This window comes from Pteronotus mesoamericanus, unplaced genomic scaffold (genome assembly GCF_021234165.1).
Source record: "Pteronotus mesoamericanus isolate MK-2021 breed Mesoamerican mustached bat unplaced genomic scaffold, CSHL_Meso_final scaffold_85, whole genome shotgun sequence".
Classification (NCBI taxonomy): Eukaryota; Metazoa; Chordata; class Mammalia; order Chiroptera; family Mormoopidae; genus Pteronotus; species Pteronotus mesoamericanus.
This window is the reverse complement of record NW_026555329.1, coordinates 30,332,331-30,350,630: the sequence shown is the minus strand read 5'-3', so window position 1 is coordinate 30,350,630 and position 18,300 is coordinate 30,332,331. Positions and strand designations below refer to the sequence as shown.

Genomic DNA, 18,300 nt, shown 5'->3' with positions numbered 1-18,300 from the left:
TTTGTAAAATTCTCCTGGGAAACCGTCTGGCCCTGGGCTTTTGTATGCCGGGAGTTTCTTGATTACTGCTTCAATTTCCCCAGCTCTTATCGGTCTGTTCAAGCTTTCTGTTTCTCCCTCCTTCAGTGTTGGAAGAGTATACTTTTCAGGAAATTTGTCCATTTCATCGAGGTTTTCAAATTTCTTGGCATATTATTGTTCTTAGTAGTTTCTTACAATCCTTTGTATTTCTGTGGTATCAGTTGTTCTTTCTCCTCTTTCATTTCTGATATTATTAATTTGGGTCCTCTCCCTTTTTGTCTTGATGAGTCTGCTTAAAGGCTTGTCAATTTTATTTATCTTTTCAAAGAACCAGCTTCTGGATTGGTTGATCCTTCAAATTGTTCTTTTCGTCTCTATGTCATTCAGTTCTGCTCTAATCTTGATTATTTCTTTCCTTCTACTTGCTCTCGGATTTGTTTGTTGTTTCTCCAGTTCTTGAAGTTGTAGTGTTAGGTCTTTTATTTGAAATGTTTCTATCCTTTTTAGGTAGGCCTGTATTGCTATGAACTTCCCTCTCAGGACTACCTTTGCTGTGTCCCATAGGTTTTGGACTGTGGTCTGTTCATTTTCATTTGTTTCCAGAAATTTTTTGATTTTTTTTCTCTTATCTCATTATTGACCCATTCATTGTTTAATAGTCTACTGTTCAGTCTCCATGAGTTTGCAAGTTTTTGAAGTTTCTCTTTGAGGTTGATTTCCAGTTTCAAGCCATTGTGGTCCAAGAAAAAGTTTGGTATTCTTTCATTTCTCCTGAATTTGCTGAGGTTTGCTTTGTGTCCTATCATGTGGTCTATCTTTGAAAAACTGCCATGAGCATTTGAAAAGAATGTGTGTTTTGCTTCTTTGGGATGTAAGGTTCTATATATGTCAGTTAAGTCTATTTGATTCACTGCGTCATTCAGCTCCACAATATTCTTATTGATGTTTTGTTTGGAAGATCTGTCCATTTTTGACAGTGAGGTGTTGAAATCCCCTACTATCAGTGTGTTGCTGTCTATATCTTTTTTGAAGTCATCCAAGATTTTCCTTATATACTTGGAAGCCCCTATGTTGGATGCATATAAGTTTATAATGTTTATGTCTTCTTGATAGATTCTTCCTTTAAGTATTATAAAGTACCCCCTCCGGGTCTCTTTTTATGGCCTTTGTTTTGAAATGTATTTTGTCTGATATAAGTATTGCAACACCTGCTTTCTTCTCTTGCCCATTTCCTTGGGATATTTTTTTTCCATCCCTTTACTTTCAATCTATGTAGGTCTTTGGCTCTGAGGTGGGTCTCTTGTAGGCAACATATGTGTGGGTCATGTTTTCTTATCCATTCAGCTACCCTGTGTCTTTTGATTGAGGCATTTAATCCATTTACATTGAGAGTTATTACTGATAGAAACCTATTCATTTCTTCTCTTTGTACCTGTGTTTTTCTCTTTCTCACTCCTTTTCTTCATCTTCTTAAACCAGTCCCTTTAGCATATCTTGGAGTGCTGGTTTGGTAGAGATGTATTCTTTTAGCCTTCTCTTGTCTGGGAAACTCCGTGTTTCCCCTTCTATTTTAATTGAGAGCCTTGCTGGGTAGAGCAGCCTTGGTCGTAGGCCCTTGCTTTTCATGACTTGGAATATTTGTTGCCATTCCCTTCTGGCTTGTAGTGTTTCTGTTGAGAAGTCAGCTCCTAGGAGTATCAGGGCCCCCTTGTATGTTACTTTCTCCTTCTCACTTGCTGCCTTGAGGATTCTCTCTTTGTCTTTGATAGTTGCCATTTTAATGATGATGTGTCTTGGAGTGGACCTCCTTGAGTCCCTCTTGAGTGGGGCCCTCTGTGCTTTCTCAATCCATGATACCTTTTCTCCCCTAAAATTGGGTAAATTTTTCATTATTACTTTTTCAAGGAGGTTCTCTATCCCTTGCTCCTCTTCTTCTCCTTCTGGTATCCCTATTATGTGGATATTATTGCCTTTCAGGTTGTCCTGCATTTCCCTGAATGCCTCTTCATTCTTTTTGAGTCGTTTTTCCATTTCTTGTTCTTTCTGGGAGCTTTTTTCTACCTTATCCTCCATCTCACTGATTCGATCCTCGGCTTCATCCAGCCTGCTTTGGATTCCTTCTACTGTGTTCTTCAATTCAGAAATGGTATTCTTCATAGCCTCTTGTGTCTTCTTGATAGTTTCTATGTCCTTTTCCAGGTTGCTATAGTTTGCTGTAAGATCCTGATAGTTTCCCTGCAGTTTCTCATAGTTATCTTTGAGCTGGCTGAGCTCATTGAGCTTCCTCAGTGCCATTGTTTTGAATTCAACATCTGATAGTTCCCTTGCCTCTATTTCATTTAGCTCTCTCTGTGGGGATTCCCCCTTTTCCCTCATTTGGGTGGAACTTCTTTTTCTTCCCATTTTTGTGAGAGTCTATTAAGTAATTAATTTATTTGTTTTTGCTTCTGCTTCAATTGATCCGTCTAGATTTCCTGATTTTGTGGATTAAATTTCTATGGTAGTAGGCGGGTTTATTTATTTATTTATTTATTTATTTATTTTTTCTTTTCTTTCTGGGCCGGCCTCTGATGATGTCAGTTGTTGACCCTATATGACTTTGAGTAGTTTGTTTGAGCCTTCCAGGAGTCTACTGTCTGTGTCTGACTCTTGCTTTGGGCAGCTCTGTGACCCCTTCGGCCAGGGCTCTACTATTTCTGTGGAATCGCTCTGCACTCTCACACCCGCTCCTTTAGCCCGTTCCCCAGCTGGCAAGATCCCCCACCCGCCTGGGCACCCATGATTGTCCCAGCCTAGAGGCACTTATTCACGACCTTGCGCACTCGTCTGGCCCCCTGCCTGGCAGGCACCCCAGCACTGGTCAGGTTAGGGTGTTCTATTGTGTGCTTTCCCCACTTTTGGCTCTTTGGGGGTGTCACCTGACCCATGCAAAATGGAGAATAGGGAAATCAGAGGAAGTCAGCTCCAGGACTCTCTGGTTAATCTTGTCTCCAGTTCCTCCTCCAGGGTCTCTGGGCAGCTCTGTGACCCCTTCAGCCTGGGATCCACTATTTCTGCGGACCGCTCTGCACTCGGGGGCTCGCACAGGTCGGTTTACACCTGCCCTCACCAATCTGCGCACTCCCTCACAGGCCCCAAGGGCACCAACCTGCCAGAGCCCTTGCCAGCCCACACGGGTCTGCACACACCCTCGCGAACCCTCGCAGGCCACTTGGCGGGTATGTGTGCACGCCCACACTGGGTGGTTTTGGGCTGTCTGTTGTGTGCTTTTCAGCTTTTGGCTCTTTGGGGGTGTGCCCTGTCCGCACACAATGGAGACTACAGAAAGGAGAAGGAGTTGGGATTCCCTGGTTCCCCCTCCCATTCTTTCCCCAACGCCTCCTCTCCCGTCTCTCTTCAAGGCTCTATGCAGCTGTGTAACCCCTTTGGCCAGGGATCCTCTATGTCTTCCAGCCAGTCTGTACTCAGCCCCCTAGCTCACACATGCACAAGCTGTGTGTGGAGCGCACAAAAGGTGGGTTAATTGATTCCCTTATGCCTGAGCGAGATGGTAGCTGCAGAGTGGGAGGTGAGTTATCACCGCGGCTCCACCAGCCGCTGTGTCAGTTCTCTTCACAAAGTTTTCCTCACCAGTCTTTTCCCAGGCACCAGCCCACCCTGCTGCCGCCTCTACCCAGAGATCAAGGAGGGTGGCTGCCACTGCAAATTTTTGCGTTGGCCCTTTAAATGTCTCTTTGTATCCCCAGCCGCCTGTCTCTGGCAGAGAGTGCACCTGAGCTTTTCAGGGTTGCGTTTTGTCTGTGTGTTTTCCTGGTTTTAGCTGCTGTAGTCTAGGGGTCCCTGTTTATGGTTCAGACCCTGTTCATCTCAGGGGGATCCAACTGGCCGTTTCAGTGTCCCTCTGGTGCTGGTGCCCGTGAGTCCCCAGCCCACCGTTTCGAGCCTCCACCACATTTTCACGCGTTGGGATGTGTGAGAGTTGAATCCACTGTCTATCCGCAGCTCCAAGGCTCCTCTCCCTCTATCGTTCCATTGTTTTCCAGGTGATTTCTCCACTATTTAGCCGCAATTCCAGTTTGGTCTTGGGAGGAGGTCAGCGTGACTCCCATTCACTCCTCTGCCATCTTCCCCAGTGTTTTATTCTTACCTTTAGTGCATAGGTGTTTCCTTTTTTCCACATCCTTGCCAACATTTATTTCTTTTCTTTTTTTGATAATAGCTACTGTAAGACATATAAGGTAATACCTCACAGTGGTTTTGAATTGCAATTTTCCTGATGATTAGTAATTAATATTGAGTGCCTTACCATGTCCCTCTTGGCTATCTGCTGTCTTTGGGAAAAAATGTCCTTTAGATTTTCTGCCTATTTTTTAATCAGCCTGTTTTTTTCTTTTCTTCTTCTTTTCCTTCTCCTTCTTCTTTGTTTTCTTCTTTTTTGTTATATATTAGGGTTTTTTTCTCATTCATGCAATGTGTAGGAATTACTTCATAATAACTATATATTTGGGGTGTCCTTGGAATCAGGGGACTTCAGGAGCTTCCTGTGTCATATTCTTGAACCTCCCTTTGCTTTTTTAAAAAACAGATTATTTGGTTTTTGCTCTTGAGTTGCATGTGTTTCTTATATGTTTTATATTAATCCTTTTTCAGATGTATAGTTTGTAAATGTTTTCACCATTCTGCAGGTTGTCTTTTTACTCTGCTGATAGATCTCCTTTGCTGTTCAGAAGTTTTTTAGAAGGATATATAATACAATTTGTTTATTTTTGCTTTTGTTCTTTGTCCTTTTGTTTTTATATCCATGAAATCATTGTCCAGACCAATGTGAAGACGTTTTTCTTCTGTCTCTTCTGTTATTTTTAATGGTTTTGGTCTTATATTTAAATCTTTAATCTATATTCATTTGATTTTTATATATGGTGTAACATAAGGGTCCAATATTATCCTTTTGCCTGTGGTTGTATGTCCAGTTTTCTCCATATCATTTATTGAAGAGAATATAACTTCCCCATTGTGTATTCTTGGATCACTAAATGAAGATCAGTTGACAGTATATGCATAGATTTATGTCTGAGCTCTATTCTATTCCATTGGTCTGTATGTCTATTTTTCTGCCAAACCATACTGTTTTGACTAGTGTAGCTTTGAAATCAGGAAGTGTGATGCCTCCAATTTTGTTCTTTTTGTGTCCAAATTGCTTTGTTATTTGGACTCTTTTTTTTTTAATTCCATATGAATGTTGAGATTATTTTCTCTTTCTGTAAAGAATACAGTTGGGATTTTGACAGTAGATCAGTATGGGTGATATGGACATTATAACAATATTGATTCTTCCGAACTGTGAACACAAGATATTTTTCTATTATTTGTCTGTTTTCTAATCAGTTCAATGACATCTTTAATTTTTACCCATATGACAAATGTTGAGATAGTATTTCAGAAGATTATGCAATTTGAAAAACGTGTTTCAACTGTCACTTTTATTGTAAGATGGTAAAATTATTTACAGATCTAAATTGTAACTTGGTAGTCTTTAGTCAGATACCAAAATTTATTAAAAACAAACTTCTTATTCAAGAGTGATCATGGAACAATTCATAGTGCAGAGCAAGAACAAGAAATGTCTCACTGACCAATAGATTGTTTTAATTTTGTCACTAGATGAAACTCACACTTTTCCTTGTTAAGTGGAATAAACTGTAACTCCAGTAGATGGTGATACAGAAAGCTTATGTCATAGCCTGGTTTCCATTCAGTCAGTCAAGTGTTTTCAGCTATCTGAATCAGGATAGATGCATTTACAGAACTGGCTCTGCTTGAGCCTTCTTTACCAGCAGCTTTAAACCTGACAGTGCTTGGCAATAGTTTCCTTTTCTGGCTATGCAGAGATGCTCTGCACCACATGCTTTTCCACCCATTTTATCATGGGCTCTTGATATCAATGCTTCATATTCTGCACAAAGATATGATAGTCCAGGCAATTATTTATCTCCTTGTATATTCTATACAGCCATTCCTGGTCAGTACAGCAATATTTTTCCTCTGTACTTCAAAAAGGGAATGGTGCTCTTAAACCAATGCCTGCTTAGATTTCTCCAGCTCAATTGCACTCTGGAATTTTTTGAGGGAAGCCTGCTTTGCTTCTTCTAGTTGGGTAATTCTTGCTCATTGAGTTTATCAGCACATTCCCTAAGAGAGGCATTGTATTTTTTAATTACATAGACAAGCAACCCTATTGTTGACATGGCAGAGAGGGTCTCCGAAATAACCACATACATTTCTTTGGATAGAAAATGCAGGATAAGCCCAGTTTCAAGCACAGAGGGTCCTGTTACCCTGGTTTTTAGGATAAAGGAGGCAGAAGAATCCCTCAAGTATCAACCCATGATGAACTTTTCCTCTGTATTCAGAAAGAGGTGGTACAGGGACAAGACTTTGCTGTCCAGTGTAGACTATCCTTTTTGCAAGCAATACCCCTGGACTGAAGAGATCTGCCTTCTTCAGAGAGGTGGGCCACTGACATGACCCAGACAACATGGTCAGCAAGTGTCCACTCAGCAGTTTTGGTGTCCCAGTAACCTGGACAAGAGCTATTTATGTGTGTTTTTAACTTCCCTGATCAGTGTTTTTGTACTTTGAGTGTGCAAGTCTTTTTTACTCTTTGTATGCATTCTTTCTAAGTATGTTATTCATCTGTTACAGTTTTGAATAGGATTGTGTATTTAATTTTCTTTTAGGATAGCTGGTTGGTTGTGTATAGAAACACTATTGATTTGTATATTTTGATTTTGTATCCTGCAACTGGACTGAATTCATTTATTAGTTTTAACATTTTATTATTGTTGTTGTCTTAGGTTCTCTAATATATGATCATGTCAACAGCAAAGAGATAATTTTACATATTCCTTTCTGATTGGGATGTCTTTTACTTCTTATCTAATTTCACTAGATAGAATTTCTAGTATTTTGTTGAATATAAGTGTCATGAATTATCATCATTGTACCAGATCTTAAAGGGAACAATTTCAGTTTCCCCATATTAATTCTGATGTTAGTTGTAGGCTTTTCAATATGGCCTTCCTTATGTTCAGATAAGGTTCTTCTTTTGCTATCTTGTTGACAGCTTTAATCATGAATGGATGCTGAACTTTGTCAAATGCTTTTCTTCTGTCTATTGAGAAGAACATATATTTTTTCATCTTGTTATTGTATTGCATTACATTGATTGATTTTCATATTTTGAACCATCCTCACACCTGTGGGACAAATCTCACTTGAATATGATGTATACACCTTCTAATGTGCTATTTAATTTGGTTGGTTAATATTTTATTAGGGATGTTTGTATCTATGTTCATGGACATTAGCCTGGAGTTTTAATTTCTTGCTGTGTCTTTGCTTGGTTTTAGCACCAGGGTGATGTTGTCCTCATAAAATTATTTTGTAAGTATTCCTTCTATTATCTTGAAAAGTTCAAGAAAAATTGGTGTTAATTTTTCTTAGAATGTTTGTAGAATTTTTTCATGAAGCCATTAGGTCCTGTGCTTTTTTAGGGAGATTTTTGATCATGGATTCAATTTCCCTATTTGTATTGATCTGTTATCTTTTCTATTTCTTTCTGATTCAATTTTCATAGGTTGTATGCTTCTAGGAATTTCTTCATTTCCCCTAGGTTATCTAATTTGTTGGCACATAATTGTTTATAATAACTCCTCATATTCCTTCTTATTTCTGAGGAATCAATTGTAATATTTTCTCTTTTCTGATTTTATTGAGTCTTTTCTCTCTTTTTCTTAGCCTGTCAGTTTATCTTTTCAGAAAGCCAACTCAGATTTATGGATTTTTTCCTATTTTTTTGTTCCATCTTTGATTTATTTCTATAGTAATCTTTATTATTTCCTTAATTCTTCTAACTTTGGATTTAGTTTGTTTTTCTTAATCTAGTTAATTTAAGTGTAAAGTTAGGTTACATTTTGTATTACAGATCTTTCCTCTTTTTCAATATAGGCATGTCTTGCTATAAGTTTCCCTTTTACTTTTGTTTTTGATATATCCCATAGGTTTTGGTATGTTATATTTTCACATTTGTTTATCTCAAGATACCTTTCAAATTCCCTATTGATTTTTCTCTTTGACCTAATGTTTGTTTAAAAATGTGCTTTTTAGTTCTCATCTGTCTATGAATTTTCTTCTCTTCTTGTTCTTACTGATTTCTAGTTTCATTTAATTTTGGTTGGAAAGGTACTTGGAATTATTCTGATCTTCTTAAATTTGTTGGCCTTTCTTTTGTGATCTAACCAGTGATCTACCCTGAAGACTATTCCATGTGTATATGAGAAAATTATGGACGCTTCTGCTGTTGGGGAAAAATTCTATTAGATCAGTTACATGAGTTAAATCCATTAGGTCTGTAGCATTGTTTACATCAGTCATTTTGTAATTAACTTTCTCTGTGGATGGTCTATCCAATATTGTTAGTGTGATATTGATATCGACTACTATTATTATATTGTTGTCAATTTCTGCCTTTAGATCTGTCAATATTGCTTTATACTGGTTCTGATGTTGGTTATATATATGTATATATAAAAATTATTATGTCTTCTATCTTTTTGTTGAATTTACCCTATAATTACATGATGATGCCTGTTCAGAAAGTATCCAGCCGTGCACTCTGAAAAATAGAGACATTTCCTGAAAAAGATACAAGATAACAAGAAACATTGTACATAGGTCCAGGGTTCAGGGGCTTTTAGAACAACCATGCCACGTGGCTCAGGGCACAGACTCACCTAAACACAGCGGCACCAGCATCTGAGCTGTAGGCATGCATGCACAGAGCCATAAAGCCAGGGTCCCTGGTTTGGGCGCGGTTGCAGGAGGGGAATGCTGCCTCTAGAGGTGGGGGGGGGAGATGTAATATGCTAGCACAAATCTGGTGGCAGTCGGGGACAGTAGTTGCCCGTGGTGACCTCAGCGTGTGGGATGGGTGCAGCAGTGTGGAATCCAGGCAGTTCTGTCAGCTGTGTTCAGCACGCATGAAGGCTGCGGGCACTTTGGTGGTAATGAGGGTTGCTAGGACCTTCCTGCTCTCCTTTTCTCCTTGATCGGGAGCGGGTAACACCAAGGGCATTCCCTCTGGTGTCTAGCTGTGCCAGACTAGAAGAGGTTAGGGTGATGCAAGCAAAATGCTTTCTATGCTTTTGCTGTCGCCCTAGTCAGTTTCTGTGCTCCAAAGGCTTCTGCATCTTTATTTTACTCCGGTGCTTTCCCAGCACTGTTTTCATTGGTATGTAATTATTTATTTATTGTTTTTGTTGTTTCTGTGGGGAGGAACAAGATTTGGGGTCTGCTAGTCTGCTATGCTCACTTCACCCTCCAGCCTTTCCCTCTGTATTTCTGTACCTTCCCTTTTTAACAATGAGATCCTAGCTCCCACCGTCCACTGTTCATCTTATGTGTTTATTTATAAATTTCTTTTTGGCTTTAGGCATACAGTTTTCATCAAACATCATTTTCCAAGGTTATTAAATCAGTTTTTCTCCACTTCCTCCTCAGTGAGGTTATGTCATATGTGGATCATCTCCATGTCTCAGTCTGTATTCCGTTGCCATCCCCCAGCATCCTTATTGATGTGTTTTGTTGTTGTTGTTGTTGTCTAAGATTGTATACATTAAATTTAATTCTTTGTTATAAATAGTTCTGTAAGTTTTGACAGATGCACAGTCATATATCGGCCATACCAGTATGATACAGAGCAGTTCTCCAGTGTGCTCTCTGTGGAGGTTACTTCCTACCCCAGTTGAGCAACCACTAGCAACTACTCATCTGTTTTCCATCTTGATGGTATAACTTTTACCAGAAGGTCATATAAATGAAATAAATTTAATTGGTTGCCTTTTCTGTCTGGCTTTTCCACTGAGCAAGGTGCATTTAAGATTTATTTATGTAGCATGAAGCAATAGTTCATTCTTAAAATTTCTGATAGTATTACATTGTGTATTTCTCCATTCTCCTGTTGGAGGACAGCTTAGTTGCTTCTAGTATTAGCTTTTATGAATGAATCTGCTATAAGAATGTTTTGTGTGTGAGCAATAGTTTTAAAATAACTTGGGTTAAAACCTAGAACTGTGATTACTGGAGTATATGGTAAGTCTACATTTAACTTTATTAAAAAACTGCCAAACTGTTCTTCAAACTGTCCTGCCTGAACCATTTTGAGTTCTCTGAGCAATAAATGTTCCATATCCTTGCTGACATTTGGTATTGTTAACTTTTGGATTTTAGTTACTTAATAGGTGTCTAGTGACATCTCAAGATTGTTTTAATTTGCATTTTTTAAAAAATTACAAATACATTAAGCATTGTTTCATGTATTTTCTATCTATGAATCTTTGGTGCGATTTTGTCCAAATCTTTTATCCATATGTAATTTTTTTTGTTGCTTTATTATGATTATTGGGAGTTTTTTTAAATATGCTTTAGATCAAGCTCTTTATCAGATATGTGATTTTCAAATACTTTCTCACTGTCAGTGTTTTGTCTTTTTAATTTCTTAACAGTGTTTTTGCATAGTAATTTTAAAATTTTGCTAATGTGAAACTTACTGATACTTTTTCAAGGATTTTGCTGTTGGAGCTATCTCTAAAAATTGTCAAAGACAAGATGATGTAGATTTCTGCTGCAGATTTTTATGCATTTTGTAGTTTTATGTCTCACATTTTGGTCTATAATCCAATCTTTATAAGGTGTGCGTTACTTTAGTCCTTTACTTATTTTTTTGCATATCAATATTCAGTTTTTCCAACCTCATATTTTGAAAGACTATTCTTTCTCCATTGAATTGCCTTTGAGCCTCTGTCAAAAACTGTTGACTATATTTGCATGGATCTATTCCTAGGCTTTCTATTTGATTCATTGATCTATGTGTCTCTCCTCTCTTCGGTACCACACTGTCTTGATTACAAAATATTACAGTAAATCTTGAAATTGGAAAACCTGAGTTTTCCAACTTTTTTTCTTTACAGAATTGTTTCAATAATCCAGTTCCTTTGTTTTTGCATATAACTTTTAGAATTGACTAGTCAGTATCTAATAAATGTTTGATAGATTCTTGATTGGGATTGTGTAAAATCTTTTGACCAAATTGCAAAGAATTAACATTTTAACAATACTAAGTTTTCCAACCCATAGATATTATATCTCTCCCAATTTATTTAGATTTCTTTGATTTATCTCATCTGTGATTTAGAGCTTTCCACACAGTTTGTTATATTTATACCTATGTACTTCATTTTGGGGCTTTTATTATAAATGCTGTCTTTTAATTTTACATTCCAATTATCAATTCCAAGTATATCAGAATATAATTGACTTTTGTAATTTGACCTTGTATTTGAAACTTTGATTAAACTCATTTATTATTTCCAGGAAGATAATTTGGCAGATTAATTGGAACTTACTACATAAAATTATGTCACTTGAATATTGACAATTTTAGTTCTTCCTTTTCAATTTGCATGGTTTTTATTTGTATTTCTTGCTATACTGCACTTGTTAGGACTTTCAGGATGAAACTGAAAAGTGATGGTAAGAGAGGTCATCCTTGCCTTGTTTCAGACATAAAAGGTAAGCATTCAGTCTCTCACCATTTAGTATAATTTTAGCTATGGACTTTTCATAGATACTCTCTCTGTATTAGGAGAAAGATTTTACCTTCTATCACAGTTTACTGAAGGTTTTTTTTTCTTTTCATGGATGGATATTGCCTTTTATCAAATGGTTTTTCTATATCTTGAGATGATTATATGGTTTATCTTAATTATTCTATTAATATTGTCAGATTCATTGATCAACTGTCCAGTATTGAACCCAGACTCGCATTTTGTAGATAAACACCACTTGGTCATGATGTTTAATCTTTTTAAAATATTGCTGCATTAGATTTGCTAATATTTTTTTAGAAAATTTTGTGTCCATGTTCATGGGAGATGTCTCTCTGTACTTTTCTTATAATGTCTTTGTCTGGTTTTGGTAATATGCTGGAGTCATGAAAAAGCTGGAAGGTGTTCCCTCTCATTCTGTTTTCTGGAAGTGATAATGTAGTTCTACAGGTGCAAATTTTATGTATTTCCACCATTGTAAATAACTTGTATTATTTATTTATAAATGTTTGGTAGAATTCACTATTGAAATCATTTGTTCTTGGAATGAGTTAAAACCTATAGTTTGAAATTATAATTTAATTTATTTAATAGGTTTTAACTACAATTTAAATTCTTTAATAGACAGAGGGTTATTCAGTTTATCTGTTTCATCTTTGGTGAGTTTTGGTAGTTTGTGTCTTTCATGAAATTGTACCACTTTATCTAAGTTGTTGAATTTTGGGGCATATGTTTTTAGTTGTATTTTCTTATTATTTTATGCAGTGATTACATTTTCATTTGATTCCTGATATTGGTAAATTGGGTTGTCTCTTCTTTTTCATGATTAGCCTGCGGTAGGGTAGGTGGAGGCGGTCTGGCTCCCTCACCCAAATGCACAGGGAACCAGAGGGAGCAGCTCCTCACAACCTTGAAGGAGTCTGATAAAGCCGTGTTCCCACAGCCTTGAGCCCAGGTCTCACAGCCTTGAGCCTGGGTGCGATAAACTGCCCCATAGCATTGAGTAGGCCTGCATGCACAGCTCATGATAGTTATTTCACTTTCTGGCTTGTGGTCTCCTTTGTTTAGGACTAATATTTAAGGGATAGGAGCTTTGGATGAGGTGGGGAGTCGGGGCGCTGACTTGGACATGGGCTTGTGGCCTGCGTTACTCCTTGCACACAGGCTTGTGGTCTGCATGCGGCACAGACACAAGCCTGAGGCCTGTGTGACCCTCCAGAACAAAGGCATGTCAAGCATCCCCAAGGCTCCATGCATTTTCTTCCATTTACCTGACCCCCGAGTGTACCTGCCCAGACTAGAGAGGCTGCAACACACCTGGGTATAATATAGACTTCAGCTAAAAAACAATGCAATTTATAAGAGATACAAGAAGAAGTAGAAACAGCATGTTAGGAATAGGAAATTTTAGTTTGTATTTCTAATAAAGCAAGAGGATAATTAAAAGAGGATATAGAAGATGAAAATAATATATTTAAGGAGGCCAATCTAATCGATATACAGCAAACTCTCTACTCTAAAAGCAAAGAAATCTTTTCCAGGGCTCATCGAATAATCACAAAAATTGACTATAAATTACTTCACAAAGAAAACTTTCTAAAAAATATTAACTATTAATATTACTATATACAATGTTCTCTGATTACATTCTACAAAACTAAGCATTCGTTAATGACAAATACCATAAACAACTATAATAGTAAATCCTAGTAATTCTAGTCTTATTGGATGTTAAGCAATTTACAAATGATGGAACTTTCTGCCTTGTAAAAAAGGCAAACTGAGACCAACTCAAGTTAACTCAGATTCCACTGTGAAAAATTAGCAACTCAATGAAAATGACCCTAGTGTATGAAAATTTGTAAAAATTGCTATGTGCTAGTAGTGAATAGCAAAATTCAATATTTTAATTTTTACTTATATTCAAGTTTCTTTGATTTGTCACATGAATATGTCAATATAATGTCTCCTTTAAACTTTCCAAGGAATTATCTGTCAACATACACATATTTCTGAGAATGAGTACGGTTTGTTATATAATTTTTATGATTCTCTGAAGTGATTCTAGAAACATTAGAAATAACTATATGTCCTGTATTCCATAGCTTATCTTAAAATGTTTCTATATTCTGATTAATATTACAATAGAATGGGGGAATCTGTGCTTTACAGAATATTATCTCTTTAATGACTTATTAAAGTAGATAGTAGAGATCCATGTCCTAATTTGAAGTCAAACTACTTTTCTAAGATATAAGTAAGTGCATTTAATCATAAACATTGAAAAATGTAGATTTTTAAATGTTGTCACATTTTTCTATAATCATGCCTGTAATCAAAATACCATTTCTCACAAATTAAGTCTCTGTATTGCATAGCAGCTGCTGTCAAAGAGGAAATAAATTTCTCAAGCTTGCCAGAATTTTATTTCTGAGTGGAGTTGATGATAATAGGTTAATTTCACATTTGATGCACTTATAGTTGATTTCTATTCTAATTAAATGTAACTTTTTTCATTGAGTTAGTGAATCATTTTGAAAGGTCCCAAAGAATATCAACAGTAAATCTGTAGTTTTTAAGAAAATCTGTTTGGACTTACAGCCAAGATGGAGGCATATGCAGATACACTTTGCCTCCTCATACAGCCAAAAGAAGGATGACAACAAATTTAAAAACAAAAAATAACCAGAATTCCTAGAAAATCAAACTGTATGGAAGTCTGACAACCAGACTGGTAGGAGGGGCAGAGATGGGCAGTTGAATGGAGAGGACATGCAGCGAGACAGTGGCTGGAGGACTAGGCAGATCCACGTTCACAGACACATAAACTGGGAGGAACAAATGGTGAGTGAGACAGATCCCACAACCCAGTGTTCCAGTGTGGGAAAAGAAAGCCTCAAAACTTCTGGTTGTATAAACCTGTGGGCGTTGTGACAGCAAGAGAAATTCCCAGCCTCACAAGAAAGTTCACCGGAGAAACCCACAGGGTTCTAGAGCACACAAAAATCCACCCTCCCAGGAATCAGCACCAGAAGGGCCCTAGTTGCTTGTTAGTAGCAGGGGAAGTAACTGAAAGTAGGGGGAGAGCCAAGCAATCGGCATTGTTCCCTCTCTGACCCCTCCCCCACATATAGAGTTACAACACAGTGACCTGGGTTGCCCCGCCCTGATGAATACCTAAGGCTCTGCCCCCTTCAACGCAATAGCCTCCCAAGACAAAGAAATATGGCCCAAATGAAAGAAAAGATCAAAGCTCCAAAAATAGAACTGAGCCATAAACATATAGCCAACCTATCAGATGCAGAGTTCAAAACACTGGTAATCAGGATGCTCACAGAAGTGGTTTAATATGGTCGCAAAATAGAGGAAAAAGTGAAGGCTATGCAAAGTGAAATAAAAAAATACATGCACGGAACCAACAGTGAAGGGAAGGAAGCTGGGGCTCAGATCAACCATTTGGAGCAGAAGGAAGAAATAAACATTTAATCAGAACAGAATGAAGAAATAAGAATTCAAAAAAATGAGGAGAGGCTTAGGAAGCTCTGGGACAACTTTAAATGCTCCAGTAACTGAATCATAGGGGTGCCAGAAGGTGAAGAGGAAGAGCAAGAAATGGAAAACTTATTTGAAAAAATAAGGAAGGAGAACTTCCCCAATCTGGCAAAGGAAATAGGCTTCCAGGAGATCCAGGAAGCTCAAAGAGTCGCAAAGAAGTTGGACCCAAGGAAGCACGTGCCAAGGCACATCATAATTAAGTTACCCAAGATTAAAGATAAGGAGAGAATCTTAAAAGCAGCAAGAGAAAAGTAGACAGTTACCTACAAAGAAGTTCCCATAAGACTATTAACTGATTTCTCCAAAGAAAGCTTCTGGGCAAAAATGGGCTGGTAAGAAGTATTCAGTCATGAAAGACAAGGAGCTACACCCAAGATTACTCTATCCAGAAAAGCTATCATTTAGAATGGAAGGGCAAACTGCTTCCCAGACGTTGTTAAGTTAAAGGCGTTCATCATCACCAAACCCTTATTATATGAAATGTTAAAGGGACTTATTTAAGAGAAAGAAGATCAAAATGAGAAACAGTAAAATGGCAACAAACTCACAACTATCAACAACTGAACCTAAACAAAAACAAAAACTAAGCAAACAACTAAACAGGGACAGAATCTCAGAAATGGAGATCACAGAGAGGGTTATCAGCAGAGGGGGGAAGGAGGGAGAATGGAGGAAAAGGTACAGGGAATAAGTAGCATAAATGGTAGGTACAAAATAGACAAGGGGAGGTTAAGAATAGTTTAGGAAATGGAGAAGCCAAAGAGCTTATATGTATGGCCCATGGACATGAACTAAGGGAGGTCATGGGTGGGGGTGATGCAGGGAAGAGGGGAATAAAGGGGAGAAAAAAATGGGACAAATGTAATAGCATAATCAATAAAATATATTTTTAGAAAATTTCAAAAATCTGAAGCAGGAGTAATTGAATAATGTTTGGTTATGACAAATAATTCAGACACTGTTGTCATTATGAGACTATTAAGATTGTATAAAAAGGTTTTCTATTACAAAATAGAAAATTAAAAGATTTATGTCAACTTCATATACAAATTAATGACAATTGCTGCATCTAATTTTCCTCAGATTTCTTTGGAGGCTATTTTAATCCTACACATTTGTATGTTCAATTCAAATGCAAATTTGTTAAGTGTCAAAATACTTGTTTCAAGAAACAAAATGTGAACACTGCTTTTTCTATAGTTATCTGCAAATATTCACTGCAAAACTCATCGACTCACCAGCAATATAACATGATTCTTATGTCTTTATCTCGATTTTTGTTTAATTCCTCAAGGACAATTTCTATCCTTAACACTTAATTGCAATTACACTCACTTGCAATTATACTCATTAAGGTCAATGGTTTGCTCTCATATCTTCTTTGTTTAATCTTATCAACACCCTTAACCTAATAGGCCAATAGACACCTTTCCTCCCTCCTCCTCCCTCACTTCCTCCTCTTCAGCTAAGATTCCCTCCTTTTCCTGTGTATTCCTGATACCAGGTATTAAATAAACTTGTAGTGAAAAAGTTAATATAGTAATTATTCCATCTCCAGATGAACTCTGTATACACTGTGGCAAAAAATATTCCAGAGTATGTAAAAAATAAAAAAAACTTTTCAGATGACTTGAATACCATTTCTATAATTTGGTTGTAACAATACTCCTTTCCTAAAATACATCATAAAGTGAACTTTAATGATAAATTAACCATATTGGTTAAAGGGTGTAAAATGAATGGCTTCTTCTGAAACAAAAATGAACACATACAATACAGTTGCTTTGTTAATTTAAATGTTTTAGAGTTCATTTTTCAAACTGTTTCAGTGGGCTAGAGCCAAATTCTATGCTTCAGGTGAACAAAAATCCATCCTTTCTAAATGAAGAGTGTGGACTGCCAGTTTACTTAGAGGAGAGAAATGTTTAATGTATTTTTTCTGCTATAACTATCAATAATGATATACATAAACTATAAACTATAAAAAGAACCTTTTTGTGAAGAATAAGCTTTCCTTCACTCCTGTGTTAAGATAAATGCAATGCACTCACAGAAAAACAAAAATTTAAACTAAAATGTAGTACCATGTCACATCAGTCTTAAAGGGCTTACTTATGTCTCAACCATATGGATGAACATCAGAAAAAAAATGTCAACTAGATATATGTTTTTAGCAAAAGAAAAAATATATGTGTTTTCATTTTCTGGCTTAAAATACTGCTGTTCTAAATGTTTTCCCCTGAAGCTCATGAATATACCATATATCTAAAATAATACCAATGAATTATGAAACTGTAAACTATTCAGTGTTTGAATAAATTAATAATGAATCTAAAAGTATGGAATAAATCCACAGAGCACATAGCACACAGTTAACTCTTCACAGGCTTACAATGTTTAAAACTTTGAAATCAGGTTATTTTCTAATAAAACATGTCATTATAATTTATTTTATAATGTGATAAGGAAATTTAGATCTAATAAAAAATAATGTCATCAAGTTTTACTGATGATATTATTTAAGGACAATGGACAGTGATTATTCTTCATAGCAGCAAACATAAAAATTCTTAGTAGTTTCAGTGCAGTTCAATAGAGTGGATTTAAACATTACTGTTTGTCTTAGAATCTACAGGAAGGAAATGTATTATTTAAAAAAACTGATGGATGGAAAAAATGAGGCCAAGGTAGGGGTAAGCTTTGGGCAGTAGAAGGGAGGCCTCAGAAAAGCCTAAAAAAAATGGAAAATGTTGGTTATATCAGAACAGTGCAAATGATATGTTGTATTTTAAGAAAGTGTAATGTTATATTAGGGTAAGAGAAATCAAGCTGATGAATGATATAAATGCCTACTATTTCAAGTTGATTGCAAGCCTAGTTTTATATGTGAATTTTCTAAAAAGGAAATGGAGAAGTCAAGTACCAAACTATATAGCTCAGGCTTGTATTTGTGATTTATCTACGAATCACTATTAATCAATACATTCAACCAAAAAATAATTCCTGCCTAGACACAAATCCCATATGTTTTCATAGTGTTCCCTTTTCCTTGATGTGTTCT

The 18,300-nt window shown here is 36.7% G+C and overlaps 1 protein-coding gene and 1 pseudogene across 2 annotated transcripts in view; both read right to left on the bottom strand.

The window, feature by feature from the left end:
* CACNA2D1 (calcium voltage-gated channel auxiliary subunit alpha2delta 1) overlaps nucleotides 1–18,300 on the bottom strand; it is a 551,478-nt gene that overhangs the window by 40,686 nt on the left and 492,492 nt on the right. The window lies entirely within an intron of this gene.
* Nucleotides 5,900–6,558, bottom strand: LOC129063153 (ATP synthase F(0) complex subunit B1, mitochondrial-like; annotated as a pseudogene).